We start from the raw sequence: 17,318 nt of genomic DNA, 5'->3' as shown, positions 1-17,318 counted from the left end.
CGCTCGAGTGTTATGCTTTACAGGCATACTTCATTCTTTTTTCTTTCGTTTCTCTCTTTCGTTTGTTGCTTCTTTTCTCACTCTCTCCACAAGCTGTTTTAACAATACTTTTAGAATGCTTATTCCGACACAAACACCCCAGCTCAGCCAGGCTAGTCACATTGTTTACACAAATGGTTTGATCCGGTCAATTACGTAGCTTGCAGAACTGCCAAAGTATTTAGCCAATGCCTTCCGCGGGTAGAGATTCACTTCAAACGTTCCTTGTGCATGGATTACACACAAATTATCTCATGTCGTGAGGAGAGTAGGCGCCATTTGCTACAGTTGATTTCTTCGCTTAGATAGACTCGCTAAGCTTAAGCAATCGCTCGCGATAGTATAGATCCGATAGAATAGCTCGATAGAATAGCTTCGATCGGATAGAGGATGGACAGCGACAGGGTAAGACAGACCGGTTAGGCTGGATTAACGATCAATATGATGGAGCTATCTCGGCAGAGATACGTCGGATACTATAGGTAGACTAGATCAGACAGATAAACTGCATCGTAATGGTGGTATTAGTCATGTTTGAACCAGAGGTATAATTACGAAAAAACAAAACAAAAAAAAAAAACAGCAGGTTTACCCCCCACGAAAGTTGCGGAGCAGTCAGTCAGTGTGTCAGTCAGTGCAGTGGAGAGCATTCAGAGATGAGTAAGAGTTTCTTGTAAGTTCATTGCTGTCAGGTGTTATTAGTAGGGCGCTCTGCGTTCATCCACATGAAATGCGAAATAGCTGGAAATAGCACTTTGCAGTTGAAGTCGAACTCACTGTAGATAGGTCTATAACCAGAGGAGCACTGCTGAAACAGCTTTGATCTTCTAGAGGGACGGCTGTTCCTTAACAACGACTGTGCGTTCTCCCTCACTCCCCAGGGGACTTGCACACGGTAAAAAATTCAGATCACATCTTATCCCCCAATGAAAACTGTTAGTCCTTTTCTGTGATTACTATATAAAATAGAACACAGGATTAAAGTAATGAAGAGCGGAGGGCAGATCTGGGAGTAGGAATTTGAGGCCTTTTGCCGTGTTTTACTTAGGTTAGATGACGGGTAATATATTGCCTATGTAATGGACCAGTCTAATTGATTTGAAAGGGTGGGTGTCAGTGCGCCATATAATAGTAGGTGCCAAGCTATGTTTGGTTTGCTCTATACTAATATTTGCATAGGCCTTCACTAAAATGTAGTTATTATGAAATTTCCCTATGGTTCTGTTTATGTGTTTTCCGTTGTCAATGGGTTTTTCAGCAGGAGTTTATTGCTGTCGCAGGAGAGATCGCTGTTTGAATTTAGCTGTGCTGGATACTCAAACGTTAACGGGCTTTTTTTGGAAAATTGTAACAAAGCTAACTTTAGGATTAGAAGCTTTGGGGTTTAAACTGCAAGGTCATTTCTTGTTTTAGGTGAACGAGTTAGAGTAAGAGAAGAATTGCACCTGCAAGGTAGGACTATTTATTTGCAAGGTTGGACGTAGCACCAGATTCGCTAATGAATTATGCAAATCAGCTAGCCACACACATTTTATACACAATAATATGTGCTGCAACAAATGCAATAATGACAGTATGCCAGTTCAAATCTGCGAGTTTGTCGTATGGTTGGTAGCTCGTAATAGCAAAACTACTGGCATTCAGCATAGTTATTGGAACCATTACGACTTACAATATAATGCTACCAAAGTGTATCATAGTACACCAAGCTTGTTAGACATGATATGATAGACTATGTTATTCTAGCAAGAAAGTAACATGTTTTTATATCTCAGAGTACCACAATAGTATATATTATATTACGATACCAGTCAGTACGCGGTTATTTCCACTGTCAGGCCAAAAATGGCAAGTTGTGGTTATGTGTGTCACGGTCCCTAAAACACAAAACCCTAAACAGCTCCCAATGTAAATCCTCATTGTAGGCTTACATAAGGACTGGTGTGCGCGGTAGAGGCAACGGGGACTGCAGTTTTTGAAACACTATCTGCTATGTACTGTTTCAATAAACAATTTCTAATGAAAAAGGAATGATCTGCTATTTCAATCATAAGTTCGATCTCGTTAAGCTGTTTTTATGCAATATCATAGTCTTTACTAGAATTCAAAGATTATTATCTTTGCATGCTTGGACTGCTTTAATTGTGACGTATCTCACCTTAGAAACTCGTAGGAAAAAGGAAACATATTTTAACCACCTAGTGAGTGGGAAAAAATCTAGATGTTTTTAGAATATAGGTAAAACAGCCTCTCTAGCACAACAGGGACGGATTCCATGAAAATTCTCTGCAGGGAAAATTAAGGGACGTGTCTCGTTTCTGCTCGGCTGAGTTGCAAACTTGAAAGTCAAACACGTCTGCTCTCAGTGAAGACTAAACACACCTTTTTTTATATTAATGGCTTTGTATCCCGGTTTATCTACGTGCCCAGTAATCCCTTCTTGCCTCCTCCTTTTTTTCCATTTAGCCAGCTGAATTTCTCCAGAGTAAAACATGTTAATAGTAGAGCGGAGTTGGGTTTCAGTTCAGCTGGTGAAAGGTTCCAGTTCTGTGGTAGCGAAATGCACTAGCCATTGGGGGGTTTTCAGGCTCCGTAATAGAACACAAGGGACATGAATACGCGGTGACCTCTATTCACAACTAGACATATCATTGTGGTTTTAATCGCCGAATTATATGTTATACTTATTTCCCTAGCGAGCTACTTTTATTGCACAAATATTCTCGTGATATTATTGATTTTCGTCTGTTCCTACTGACTTTCCTTTGATTCACCTCGTTATAATTCCAAGTGTGTTCGCTCCTTTTGCTTAATCAGAACGAAAATGTATGGGTTCAGCACCTGTTCGACAACTCTCGTAGTAATATGAATTTACTGACTGATAATTCATCAGATGATGCTAAGTAGTTCAGCGTTGGCATTTGTTTATCAACCGGATTATCCTTCGTTTAGGAAATAATAGTAAATCAGGGGAAAAAAATCCCAGGAGTCGCTGTATATGCAACTTCACATTTTAACATAACCTTGATACTAATACTGTTTACGTCGTACATTAATACGCATGGTGCCAAGTGCAAAAGAAACTAAATAAAATAGATGTACCGGTCATAGGGTTTCATTGCATGTGAGTGCGCAATGGTCTATGACCAAAGTTGTGTATACGAACGCGGCCATCGCATCCAATCCTACCCGTGTACCCACCGATGGGTTTCCTACGGACTGTTTATGTAAAAAAAAATTATTCTGATGTGAAATTCTGGCCTGAAATTTAGATTACCGGCTGCGGGGCCGATTACTGCTAGTAGGTTTCTTTAAAAAAAACTAATCTACATTGTAGAAGAACGAACGAAAAGAAGTTACTGTTTTGTTTAGGACTGTAGGCGGGTTTTGCTTTTTCGTAGATATGACAAGACCCCCGAATGTTATGACGCGTCTCGGTGTTGAAACTACACAGTTTTTATCTTTGTTTCTCACCCACACAAAGGTGCAGAAAATATTGTATGATCCAAACTACGGAGGGGTACGTTGGTTTAGCGCTCCCGAGGATACAAGGACATTGGTCTAAGTTTAAAGTACGACGGACGTTACGTATGACCATTTTGTATTGACCCTTCAAGCAGCGGGGACCACAATTTGAGATGGTAACAGCAATAGGTTACTAATTCCATCTTTATGCACCAAAAACAACCCAGGAAAACCGGAACCCATGAGCAGGAATTACGTTAGGATTCTCAGTAACAAAATAACAAGGTCGCACCTACATTGATTTTTGTACTGTCATGTTTAAAAATCATGCTCTGCAGGCAGTTATGTGTTGTACAAAAGCAAAGGGTTGCCTAACTGTGCTGAGTTTCGCATGTTTAACGGGAGCCCATAGGGGGTCATCCCAGAAGAAATAGAAAAAAAAAGAAAATTTCCCTGTTGCACTGGGGTTAGCTAACCCTCTAAGTGGGTCTCTGCCCGGTGAGATTCGTGGACACAAAAGTCAAGATAGTTTGAAACACTTAGCCTGCGGCCTCACATTGGTAGTCCACATTCAGACTCATACAAGGTTGTAGCTTTCTGGGAACATAGAAAGGATTGGCCGTGATAAAGCTGGGAAAACTATCCTTATATTGCATTCATACCACACGTAAACCAGATTCCTATAGATAGAAACATCTGCCGCACTCCGTAACAGGGGTCAGGCTATGAAATATAGGAGCATACGCTCTGTGGTGCAATCGAATGGGAAACGTAAGAAACTAGCAGGTCCGAAATTCAAACGAGTAGAAAATGCAGTCAGACAGCGAAATGGCAAAACTAACAAAAAATGACACGTGTCAACACGCCTTCAGTCGGCCAATCTTTTTCTCGCTGAATCTGCGCAATTGTCACTGTCTAGTGAAAGCGCGGCCGGAAATCCCGTTTATGTCAGCAACGAAAGACAAAAGACAACTTCATCCACGTGTCTGCGAACACAGGATGGGTACGATATCGCTCATATCGGTATCACTGAGGTGGTCAAAGAGTTGTGATTTCCAATCGAAATAGTCAAAAGGGAATCAAGCAAATACAATTATTCATGAAGATTTTCAAGGCAGCGATCAATCCTTAGTGGATTGGGACTAACCAAGGCCGCCCGCCATCTGCCTGGCTGCTTGCTTTTGAAGAAGTTGAGGCAGATCAGGTGGGACTTGCCCAGAACCTGGTTGTGACGGTGTGTAGGAGTCTGTCTGCGTTTTTGGATGGAGAGATGATGTGACGGTGTAGTGAAGACCTGTTGCAGACGCAGGCATTGAGGCGCTGTGCCGTTGAACCGGGCCCCGAGTGGACGGGCGGCAGTGGCCGCACGACGGTGCGCCACCTCACAAAGGAAATGCGCAGGTCCAGGGGTGTGAGATGTGTGTGAGGAAACAGCGATTAATGTGATATTGATCATAACATGGAATTCCGTGGCAGGCGTTGGGTTGGCATGTACATAACTGAGTCACTTGGTGGGTCCAATTGAGCGTTGTCCTGAAATTCACGTCCACGTCAATATGACCCATTTAGAGAGGTGTGGTCGTTATGTGCTGCTGTGATGTGTGGTATGTAGAGAGATAGACATAGCTTTGTGCGGTTAGGGAAGGAGAGGCCGAGGGTTAAAAATTCAGCAGTTACAATAGACGTTATCAGGGTGAGACAGATGCTAGCTGTTAACGCGAATCAATGGCTGATTTATTGCGTGGCCCCTACAGCACCATCGTAACTTTAACATACACTCGAAGTCCTCTTGTTGTTGTAACTTTCTTAAAGTGGGAACAAATAGATTATACATGAAAGAAAGTTCCACTACTCGTGAATGGGGGGATTAGGACTTTTTTTAATGCTTTGAAGAGAATCTATACTCACCAGAGGTGGAGTTAATTGATTAAACCATACAATAAAAATTTGGCAAACATTGTTACAATGTAAAATTAGTCAGTGGTGCATTTTGAAGGTAAACAGTTGTTTAGTAAAAGTAATCGATCCTGTAATGGCTTAAAGGATGCAATGTCAGCAGCACAAATCTCCCCAAGGATGTGCCTATGAGGGGATCTTTGCATTAACAGAAAAGATTCCAAAGAATTGCATTATGTCTGAGTTAATTTTAAGTAAATATTAAAAATACAGTTATTTTAGTTATTTAATCAAATCCCTTTAGATTGCAGTATTGGGGAGGAGGCTAAAAAATAAAATGTGTAAAAAAACACTTTAGTTATTAAAAAAAAGGTAACAGGTATAGGGTATGATGAGAAAAAAATTTTTAGCTTGGAAAATGTGTTTACATTTTGAATAGAAACAGGGAAAAAAACATAAGATCCCTTAAATATATAGTATAAGTAGAGTTAACTTATTTTCGTACAGTTTCAGGGAACTGAGCAATTATGGCAACATCCCCCCCTGCTCGCCAAATAACAAAGTTAGCAAAAGAATAGTCCATTTAATTGTGCTAAAAGAAAGCCAAATATAATGTATGATCATCTTTATAAATAATGGGAGAGTTTATGTATATTATTCACGGAATATAATGAATGGGGAGCATAGCCGAGTGAGATTAATTGAGGTTCTATTCATTTCGTTATCCTCCTCCCAGCTTTGTTCCATTCTTCATCTATAGATATCTAATTTTGCTATGTTCAGATGTTATTATTGCAGTAATTTTCGTCGTAGCCTCATAGGCTCCTCTCATAACCGTTTACCTGCAAGTCTTGTACATCACCTGTCAACAATGTGACTATTTACCCTCTAAAAACTCGCTAGTCAGTCACTCTGTTCCTGCATAGGGTTTACTTAGTCTGAACTCAAGCATCTAAACACTATGAGCATACATAGTCTACTGAGACTGTAGTTTTTTGTTTCAAGAGAGAATGTTTGTAGAGGAGCAATATAATTTCTTGATCGTATGTCTATCCTGCCATAGTGCTTGATGGCGTTTGTAGGACACTGTGTAGGGAAATAATATTTTATGAATATGATATCTTAACAATGCTGGGCAATGAGTTAGGAGCATATTTGAGAGAAGTGCGAGATTTAAATCCAACAGTTTGGGATAGGTGGGGAGGGAGAGTCTGTTATGCGACGGGAACGTGGGGACGTCTCTAGAGGATTGTGTGGGTCGGGGAGATAGGGAGAGTCCGGGGGTTTATGTATGAGACCGGTGAAATTGTGTGACACGGGGCGAAACAGAGGAAATGCTGATTGACTGATGGCCCATATCATTGCCATTATGTGCTGTGGCTTGGTGTAGTCCACAAACCGAGGCTGAGCTACAGCGTGGATGATAAATATGACCTATTGTCAGAGGGTTAATAATCAGCCGGGACTTGATAGGACCGATTGTATCCGGTGTTGACAGATCTGGTTGGGATGGCATGATGATGATGTGGATCTAGCCAGAGCAGAGCCTGGCGTGGTAGGGCGTGCATGGTGATAAAATGGAAGTACACCATTGCCTCATGTATGCTTTCTGAAATGTGTCTGGTTTGATCCACAGGCAGAAACGGGGGGAAATATACTGAAATTCTGCTTATTTTGGAAAAAGGCAATTATTACAGAACTAAAAATTACAGGTATAATGCCATTTTGTACTGCATAAAAGCTGTGTTGGAAAGCATATTGTGGTAGATTGGGGAGTGCACATTTTTAGAGCGCTGAATTTTCTCACCAAGACAAAAATGGTCCACATGCAAACACAAACACCGATTATGGAGCTTTTAGGTAAATAAGCTAATGGCCAAAAATCTAATAAAACAAGATGCAGTCAAGCGTTATTGGTTTACATAAAAAGGAACCCAAGATTCTATACCCAATTTCGATACTAAAATACGCCCTTAAAAATCGTAGCGGAAAATAGATAGGAAATATTTGTTGGATGAATATTACCAGGTAATACTTATTTTTAGCATACATTATACCATTTAAAAGTTTGTAATTCTCACAGAATCGGCTGCCTTTATTTTTAACTATAGTAAAAAATTGTTAGAACATTTTTACATTTAAAATAACTCCATGGAAGCTTGTTTATGCCACAGCGTACCTTTTTTAAAGGGGTAACTGTGACTTTTTTTTTTCTCATAATTCGGAGGAGAGAATGTCTGAATGTGAAAGCATATACAGTAAAGCTGAATAAGATGTAAACGCAGAAGAAAATAAATTATAGCAGAAGAGGAATGTTGATTTAGAAGAAGTTTATATCTCATAATTCGGACAATTGTTAGCAGGAGAAAAAATGGTCGCTGAATCGTTGAGAGAAAATGTCACACAGTTAACAGAATTGCAAGAAGGTAAACTACACGAAATAAAAAAAACGAAAGTCAGGAATTCAAAACCAAAAAGTCAGAATTTCAAGGGAATAAATTCAGCAATGGCATTTTGGCCGTTCGGACCTTTTTTCTATATTATTATAAGTATTATTTGTATTGCACGTCTGAATTGACAAAAAAAAAAAAAAAAAAAAAAAAAAAAAAAAGTAGCAATAGTATATATAGTATAATATAATATATATATATAGATATTATATATATATATATATATATATAATATATAGTATATATTTATATATTATGAGATAAAATCAGTTCACAATTGTTTTTATTTATTTTTATTCCATGATGCAACGGGTCTTACTTGATTCATTTTTATATAGTTGATAAAATGTCCATTTTTTTATTACAGTGGGTAAAAGCTGAATTTTCAGCAACAAAGCATTTTACTCCAGTCTGCAGTGTCACATGATCTTTCAGAAAGAAATATCCTACTATGCAGTGAAGTAGGTGCTCAAGAAACATTTTGCATTTTATCTATCTGTGAGTGAAAACAGTTCTGCTAGCTTAATTGTTTTCTGTAGAAAACTGGTGTGTATAGTTTGTTTTTCTGTATTTTTTGTTTGTGATTTTGCATTTAAAAATACAATAAAACCTATTCCCCCAAAACTTTTGAACGTTAACATAGGCCGAGTATAAAATATAATTGCCTATATGCTGAATTCTAAAAACTGATTTACTAGGAAGGACTGGTGACGACTCTGAATCAAAACCATAATGAAGTTTGTGAGTGAGCAGTTAGTAGTGAGGGTGGATGTAGGGGACATCGCAATAGAAAGACAAGCGAAAAGAGAAGGAAAGAATGGTGATGAGAGAGCAGGAGGACTAGAAAAAAAAGGGAAGGAGTGAGCGAAGACAGCACACCTTCTTAATAGGGGTGGCATAGGTCTCATTCACCGTAATCGTCTGCACGGGGGAAGATTAGGCCTGCGATGCTATGTGGGTATTGGAGGGATTAGAATGGGTGCCATTGGCACCCAAATGTCTGCCATCTCATCCCTCTAAAACCGGCACAGATAGTCTGTTGTGCAAGATTGGCGCAATCAGGTGGTGAAAATCTCATTATAAAGACAGAGTATGCCATCTTTGGGGCAAGCGGGTGGTTAGCTTCCACCTGTTTTCGTTTAAAACGCGTTTGACCAGTCACTTGAGAGTAAGGAAACGTTCAGGTAGGTGTTCTCAGCCAATGGCAAAGACTCCTTGTTTAGAAAATGATTTGTCGATTTGGTGCACAGACACCTAGAAATGTGAAAGAGCATAGTATGTGGTTGGGTGACTGACGCTTATTTTCCAGGGGACGAAAAACTAGTGCTTGTTGTGTGATTTCAATCAGCCATTTGAGATTGGTGAGTCCTCTTCGCAAAAATTGGTGCAAGTGTTATCACAAATAAATGATGTGTGGAGGAATGGAAAGACCCAAAGAGGGGGCTGGCTAGAAATCGAAAAATAATTGGAGAGGGACCTCCCTCGGTAAAAAACGACTTGGGTGTACCCCACAGATTAGGGTCTAAACGATGGGACACGTCGGATATCGGACATTGACAGGTATCACCCATCGGGTAAACAGGTTGCGTTTTAGAACCGTTTCTTGACCTCCCTCTCCTCCGTCTCTTTTTCCCGCCAGTCGCTCCTTGTTGTACGGTGCATTATAAAATTTTAATAAAGACGTTTCTGGACCCTGTGGGTCCACATGAAAGCCCTGAATGCAGAATGGGGTACGTGATGCGTCTGAATGGCAATTGTACATGCACACAACAGCCTCGCAGTTTGTGTAGTAATGACGAGAGAAAGGGAATAACGTAAGGACGCAACATTATACCAATCTATAACAAACGAGGCATGCCGACAAAACCGGTTTTTCTAGATCCTAGTCGACCCCCCATACACCTTTTTTATCCCCGTTACTTTTTTACATCCCTGGTTTTTTTTTTTTCCGTGTTTTTCCCTCCCTCCCTTTCCCCCCGCAATTCCTCAGTGCCCCCGTGAGCGTGGTGTCAGAATCGGAAGAGCAGCTCCTATCATTAAAACACGATGACATAATTCAAAATTGCTTCTGGTGCTGTTGCTCCGTAATACTTACGGCAGACTGGTCATTTATGTAATGGACCCATACCAAACAAAAAAATAAAAAATTTCTTGGCCACGATATATTGGATGTGGATCTTAGATATACCATTGGGTGTAATAGCAAATCTGTAGCATTATTTTAACTCGTATCTGTCACGTTACTGCTTGGAGCAAGGAACGAGGCGTGAGATTTCACCCAATACGATGATGTCTTAAATAACTCCCAACAGGAAAAACGGGCTGCAACACAAGGATGATGTTCACAAGAACCTCAAACAAATACAAAATTCGAATCAGATGGGGACTTTTAAACAAGCTGGGCAGAGCAGTTTGGGAACACAGTGTGCACGGAGTATGAATCTATTCAAACGGAACACATGTGGATCCGGAAAAACAACAAAACAGTCCATAATCCTGCCAAGGCTATGAAACCAGAATATACTTATCTACAGAAAGCCAATTAAAACTTATCCAAACTAATTTCTATGTATAATTAGCTCACACCCCTTTTGATTTCACACTACATATGCTTGGGGTCTACCTTCCCGTATCGTACGGCTTCCCAGCCGACCCGATATTCTGGGTCTCACTGTGCACTCTTACGGTCTCGCAGTCTAAGAGCCTAGGACACACATCACCGGAAGCCGCCCTTGCGCGAAGGTGTTTCACCCGTACGCGACAACCTTTCCGTCCTGTTACTGTCTATGCCCACGACATTAAAGACCACACACAGAGAAAGACAGGAGGTTTCAGAACAACTTGGGGTTAGTCACAATCTCTACCACGCCTTGTAGTGTATTTTTGGAATAAACTGCTGGTGGGTTTCTAAACCAGCTGGTCTCAGCCTCAAACCTAGAGGGATGGTGCTGGAGGAAGACACAGGCTACCTATTTGCAATGCCACCCGCCCCAGTCTCAATGCGGCCTGCAGTTGAACTCTTTCAGACTGTATCTGTCAAACACATACAATCTAGCTTCAAATATGCCTTTATTCCGTGCACAGCAGCGCAAAAAAACATGCATGGTTTTCACGGCAACCCAGAGACTATGGGCCCACAGCCAGCTCGCCAGGAATGCATGGTGGTGTGTTTCATCATCAGATTCGTGAGCATCTCGCATGTTGAGATTTCACCTGCCGCCACAGAGTCTCACTGCTGGGAACAGCCAGAAAGGTCCTGCGATTCAGAGACTGGAAGTTTCTTGGAGACATGAATGTTCAACTCACAACAGGAACAGCACCTTAGTTATCAGGTTCATAGAGATAAGAGGGGAGAAAGAGGGGGACGTCTGGGGTTTAAGCAGCCCGGGATGAAACACAGAGGGACATCTGAGACGTTTCAGCTGGGCTTTGTAGGGTAAAGAGGTGTGTCCAGAAGACAGCCGAGCAGGGGGCGCATCAGCTGTTGGGAGAGAGTGAAGAAAAGGAAAGTGAAAGAAAAAAAGAGAAAGAAAAATGAGGATACATGATGGGTATGAAAAATGTGAGGAGCTAAGTTAGGTAAGACAGACAAGCTTGAAAAGTCTTGTGTAAGGTCACACTAAAGGCCTGTTACTATCAAGCAACGATAACTATAAGAAAACTATAACCTAAACCATCTTAGCATCCACAGGAAGACATATCATCTATGTACTGCCACAGGGTAGGGATGCGAAAAAAATAAAATAAATCTAATAAAAACGTTTCTTTTCAGTTAATCATATATGGGTTCTGGTGCATGTTCAATAAATGTCCCAGCGCAGGGGGTTACCCTGGCCAGGATTTTCCCAACAACCTCTAGCATTCATTCAATCCTAATCTAACCATACTTGCCCTCTTACGCTGATAGCAGGTGTGTGGTGGGTGTTCTAGTGCTATGTCTGCTTTTGCGATAATCCAGGTGAGTGCTGCACACTGGAGGTAGAGGTGCAAGATTAAATTAATTAACAATTAATTAGTGAGGAAAAATAGACTGACTTACACTGGATACAACTAGACTTTGAGGTAGATGTTGCTAAGCTTACTGACACTTACTCTAATTGGCTTCATATACACCAAAGGCGGGTAGTATTCGTCATTTTTAAATGTTTGTGATAGTTCTCAGTATTGAATGAAATATACGTATAAGTGAATGTATCTCAACTCTTTTTTCACTGTAGTCTTTGCTATGGGCATATTCTGGATCCTGTGGCTTTCCCAAGACATGCGAAGGAAATCTAAATTGTCTTGATCTTTTGACATATGTGTGGATTTTGAACCATTGAAGTACAAAAAGAGCATTTTGTAGCGAGAGCTCCAAATATGGCTTGTTTTTGATGTTGGGGGGGATTGTGATGTCGACACTGAATGTACTATTCTGATGGCCTCTGGAAGCGATTCACCTCAAAACAGGTGCGACAAAACATGTTACATCATCACACCACATCGACTCCATGCCCACTGGAGTTAAAGTCAGCTGACAGCCTGGTCTTACCCCAAAGGCCAGTATATCGCACGACCAAACATCAAATAAAGCCCTTATAATCTCAGGCAGCTGTCTAAACTGGATACAATATATAAGATGGCAGGTTCAGTTTTAAGCACTTGGCTGCTCCCGACAATCAGGGACAAATGGAAAATAAATTAAAGGTATGTTAAGCTTTGATGCATTTTAGTTTTAAACAGCATGTTTATGTCTGTGCACGGCTTTAAAAAGACCACAGCTTCAGGAACAAAGTAGACTGATTATTTGGTAATGGCATAAGGCGATCATGCGTGTTAGGACATTTGACTGCAGATTGATTTATAAGCGAGGGACCCCAGTGTAATGGAGAGTTGGTTTAAGAAACTTATGAATGGAAGCAGCCAGTTGTATGGGATTGGTTTGTCTGCCTCATTAAGGTTTAATATGGATAATGTTTGTTAAAATTCTTTCTAAAGTGCAGTAGTGGGGTGTTGATAACTTTTCCTATTGATACATTTAACTACAATTGTCCAGCAGTGACATTGTACTGGCTAAAGCCTTACCCCCCTGAAAAATGGTCATTTCCAGACAAAGAGGAGCCAGAGCAGAGGGTTTAAACGGATCCTTTTGTCAAGTATACTTGACTCTTTTTTTTTGTGCAAAAGCGTGTATAGAGAGTGAACCTCTCAAAGGGAACATACTTAAATAATGAAACAAAACTACCATGACCACTTTAAGCCCAAAGTATACTTCAGTTCTGATGTCGTACATATAAGCATATGCATACAGCCAAAAACCAGTAGCCAAAACTTGATACTTCATTTTGATAGCATGTGCTTTAAAAGGTGATTAAAAAGTGGATTTTATGCTTCAGGGTGGACACCTTAGGAAGCATAATCCTATGTTGAGAAATCTTTAAGGAGCTGGCGAAGGACTTGTTTTTGAACAAAACCTAACATAAATTTTGGCTATTTCACACACAGAATCCATTTCATTAATCCCTCTTTCCCGCCTGTAAGTCCTTTTTATTTCAGGGTTTAGTTTTCATACTCATGACAGATTAAGAAATCGCAATCCTATGTTAAACCAATCTATAAATACAGAATATCTCGCCACGCTTTTTGATTTCCTGTATTGACTGCAGTAAATCGCCGGGGTTTTGACTAGAAGAGAAAAAGCATCCGCGTGACATTTACTGGAACCTTAGGGGCATGGAGCTCTGAGCTAATCGCTAATCTCGGTTGTAGGACACACTTAACTTCTCTAGGTCACATAGCACCAAGCTAGTAATAGAATATCATTTGGAAAGCTGTAGCATGTAGGCAACCCATGGCAGTTTCTGTAGCCAGTTACATGCCTTACTTGAGAACGAGGAGGAAGTTTTAAGCATGAGAGTTGAAGACACAGTCCTGAGGTAGACACTCTTGAGGCTGTTCTGCCTTGTCAGGAGAGCAACACAATAAAGGCACAAAGACATGTGACAATGTTCCAAAATTGGGCACTTAGGAGTGAGCAATGCCTGAACAGGGGAAGATTAAAAAAACAACAACAAACAACAAAACAGGGGTAAACTGAGGAGATAAAGAATGGAAGATGGATGTATAAAAGGCAGCATGTTTGAAATTATTTATCAGCTTTAATTGTTTTTTTTTTTTTTCGCCCCACCCCACCCGCCCCCCCCTTGGTTTTTTTTTTTTTTTTTTTCGCGTTTTTTTGTGTTTTTTTTCCTTTTTTCTAGATAGGGGCTGACAATCACTGAAATAAAGCAATAGGCAAATGTCACGCGAGAACCAAACAAACAAATGACACCTCAGGCTTATTTGGATAGGAAGGTATTTGAAAAGCATTGATAAGCTGCCAAAAGTTCATGTGGGATGGAGGAAATTCATTATAATGATTGTTATGCAGCGTCATAACTGATTTATGAAATTATCTATATATAATATATTTATTTAGTACTCATATATAATTGTAGTATATATATTATATATATTAGTGATATATTCTATCTATATATGAGATATTTTTTCAAGAAAGAAATATATTACTAAATGTACTTCAAGGGGCAAGTTTCCAGTCTTAAGTTACATTTTGGGTGACATGCTATATATTTTGGGACAATATGTACAAAAGAAATAGATATAAAACTTTTGTATAAAATATATTTAAAATCGATTTTGTTTTATATGGCCATTTTATGTTAGTTTTTTTTTCTTAGCTTTATTTGCATATATCTGAAAATATATATTTTTGCTGTGGGTGAATGAAACAGTTTGGATAAATGTGAAGGGGAATTAAATTTCATATATATTGTTTAAGTATGCCTAAAAACACAGTCATCTGGAGTTCCTGATAGTTAGCATACAGTTTATATTATTAACTAAGGGAGCCTCGGGAGCTTTAGTGGTCAGTTCATGTTCGTATGTGCAGTTATAGTGGCCTGTGGAAAATAGATGGTCAGCCTTGCACATGAACGCGGGTAAAGGGTCCCTCTGTGTATTCAGTAGTTTGTTTATTTATTTTTTTGGCAAGTTGCAGGGTCGAGCTATAGCCTGAGCGGCCCCTGGAGAGGCCCTTATCAATCGAGAAACGCCAGTGGCCGATGAGCGGCCCATCTGCCTGACGTTTACAAACTAAGCTGTTGTTGACATGCGCGCGAACACGCGCACATCCTCAGTACAGTAACAAAACCAGCAGGTAAACGGGCCCCTTGACCAATACTGACAGATCAGGCCTGCATGTGTGCAGAGTACGTTGCTTACGGAAAAGGACATCATGGCTTCGATTCACCATACATGGATGACAGCTGGTGAAGAAAATATCACAAGCCAGATCACCTGAAAAGGGGTTTAACATGAGTGTGGCTGGATTGAGTGGAAAAAATTGGTGCGGCCAAGGATGACAAAATACGGCAAAACTGATGTAAAAGAAAAAAGCAGTATGAGGGACATAAGTCAAAGACTAACAGATAATGATGACAGTTTTAGTGTACGTTCTATTAATCATATTCTACAATATCAAGGAACAATAACTGAAAATCATGATTGTTGTATATACCATGTACAGTACATACACTAACCCACACACATCGTACTCAAAGCTGTCGACACAGGCATGAAGACCACACTGAGACTTCACTTTTTCAACCCCTCCTCTTCCTCTGTAGTTAGAAAACCAGAAGATCAAAAGCATCATGACATTCAAAAGTAGGAGGAGAAGCTATCGGCAAGCCAGGGGTTGATGAGCATCTGTCATAACGACTGCCATGTTTTGGTAGACTGGTATCGGTTTGGGGTCCAACATGAGTCCGTGAGGAGAAGGGCATCAGCCGTTCGGTGTTTCTGTCTCTTGTGTTCTTTCACACATTGTGGTTTCTTTTGGTCTGAGTTTGCAAAGTTTTGTGACATGCAGAGGAACTTCAAGACTTTGATGGCCAAAAGCAGGATGGCCATTATTTTTAACTTTTCACTGATTTTGTCCTATAAAAACATTCCAGAGCATGCAAGTAAAAAATCATCATATCAGCTGCATTGTTAATGTTGACATAGTTTTGGGATTTCAGACTTGCATATAAATAAACTGAATCTTCCTGCTGTTAAATTAGGAACATTTTGTTTAATACAGCATGACTTTGAAAAAGGTTTCGCAAGGAAAAGTTTAGAAAGCCAACTGACACTTTTAGAACACCAACCTGGGCCTGTAAATGAGCAACTTGGGCCGGGGTGTAGTCTAGTGTTAATGATCTCGGCTGGCAAAAGAAAAGGTGTATTTTCAAACCTCAGAAGGGTTGATCCATGAACCATCACAACACAATTGTGCCCTTGAAAGACACTTGACCCATTTAAGCCTGTGCCGGTAAACTACTGTATAGTTGCCAAAGTCTCTACCATTTCTTTTTCCATCTGTCGATTTTGTTACAACAGAAAGAAAAACAACCAAAATCATTAAAGCGCAGCTTTACAAAGAGTCATACGGTCATTTTGGGGTGTGTTATTTCTAAAATGCATCCCAGCCAACTTAGCAGGAATTGTTAACCCAAAAAAGAAAGCTTTTCATTGTTTACTCACCCTTACATTGTACCTGAATTAAATTCAGTGGGGTTTGTTGTAGACAAGAACACAATTCAACCATTCTTCAAAATATACTTCTTTTTTGGGCATTCCCACATAAAGCCCATGCAGGTTTGGTATGACATTTTGGGTGAACTATCAATCTTGATTGCATAATGCACACATCGGTCACTAAACAGTTGCCATATATTATATCATTCTTGACATGAAAAATTCACTTAAAATCGCAAATGACTTTATAAACTTTGATATGTGTATAACGATGCACCCTGAGCCATTGAAAATCGATAAAATATGTGACAATTCAAGGTTGAGATGTTAAATGAATCGTGATACATTTGGCAGTGGGGGTTTATATGAATGTATCTCTGAGGAGAACTGACTGTCTTCAGAAAAGCTTAGATGGTATTTTCTTTTCATCTTGCCTCTGTATAATGCATATTTCAATTTCACAAAGAATAATAAAAGGACACCTTTTCATTTATAATTTGTCTTAAATCTCATTTTGTTAAAACAGATCATGAGAAAATCGTACTGTGAAATCAGTATTGTGAATCATATTGCATCATGAGTTAAGTGAATCGTTAAATCCCTAAGGCTTTGTTCAGACAGGCAGCAAAGATAAGATTTTTTTAGACTTAATGAACTCGTATCCATTTAGTATATTGTTGTTTGAACAGCATTATAAAAAAACTAATGGTTGCCAATACAAAGATCCATATGTGGTTTGATATACGATTAAAATCAGATTTTTTGGATTTTGTGAGATCAGATTTTAGGAAGTTTTGCTGAATCAGGATGTGACACATTTGTACATTTTAATGCCTGTGTCTGAATAAACTCCTTACTATATGACACATATGAATGTAGTGAATGTACATGACTGAAAGAATCTTT

Source organism: Cyprinus carpio, unplaced genomic scaffold (genome assembly GCF_018340385.1).
Source record: "Cyprinus carpio isolate SPL01 unplaced genomic scaffold, ASM1834038v1 S000006624, whole genome shotgun sequence".
Classification (NCBI taxonomy): domain Eukaryota; kingdom Metazoa; phylum Chordata; class Actinopteri; order Cypriniformes; family Cyprinidae; genus Cyprinus; species Cyprinus carpio.
Note: the sequence above shows the minus strand (reverse complement) of the source record.